This window comes from Carlito syrichta, unplaced genomic scaffold (genome assembly GCF_000164805.1).
Source record: "Carlito syrichta isolate Samal-C Ts95f unplaced genomic scaffold, Tarsius_syrichta-2.0.1 Scaffold302538, whole genome shotgun sequence".
In the NCBI taxonomy this organism is placed as follows: Eukaryota; Metazoa; Chordata; class Mammalia; order Primates; family Tarsiidae; genus Carlito; species Carlito syrichta.
Window position 1 is genome coordinate 315,013 of NW_007246634.1, and position 1,005 is coordinate 316,017.

Sequence of the window (1,005 nt, forward strand, 5' to 3'; positions counted from 1 at the left end):
TGACCCGGCTCCCGAGCGAAGGGGCGGTGCCCCGTCTTTGTAAATGGACTGTTGTTTCTTTTAGTTTGTTGGAAAGAAAGGAGGCTCAAAGGAGTTCTTAATACTGAAACAAAATTTTTAAAAAGAATAAAAGAAAGAAAAGAGACGGGCAGGGGAGGACCCAGCGACTTGTTTCGTCCTGGGAGATTCCGGGGATCACTCCACGGCCCAAATATGTAGGGAATCACTACTTGCCTTGCTTCCTCCTTGAGCAAACAGCTGCATCACATAACTTCAGGAAACAGGATTTCCAACATTAGGGTCACTCTTCCTGAATCGCTATTTCAAATGATGGCGAGTTGGTTCCCAGGCTAGCCCAGCCCAGCCCAGTCTGGCATATTCTTATCAAGAAACTGGAAGAAGCAGAAAGGTAATTAAACACAATCAAGTTCTCTGTAGATAAAAATAAAACAAAAAAAGACAAAACCATTTTTAAATTTCCAAAGTAAACTTCTAAATACACTTTTACACCTTTTCCAATAGCCCAGCCCACCATGCCTCTAACCCAATGACGAACGGCCGTTGCCCAACTGTGCGGTTGCCTTTCATGACTAGTGATTGTGAGATCCTTTCAAGGGCTCTGGGAGTCGGTGACTCACGTGGCTCCGCAGGTCAGAGTTCTCATAAAATCAGTCATCTTTCCTTCTTTCTGACTCAGGCTTATCACAGCACTACTTTTCCTAGAATGGACTTGCTTATGCCAATGGACCATAAAGGGAAGTGCTCTGAGAACTTAGGGGCAAAAAAAATGTTGCCATAACATTTCCTCCCCTCCCTCCCAACTTGACTCTCAACCACTTTCCACAATTTGGCTGGAAATTCAGCCCACTTTGAGGTCCCTCTTAGCTCCTATAGGTCATACCACCACCTCAGGGGCTTATGAGGGCTACTAGAAAATTTGGGAAGGCCTCAATCTGTCTGTTATCTTTTTCCCTAACATGTATTTGATGCTTACTTTGTGCCAGA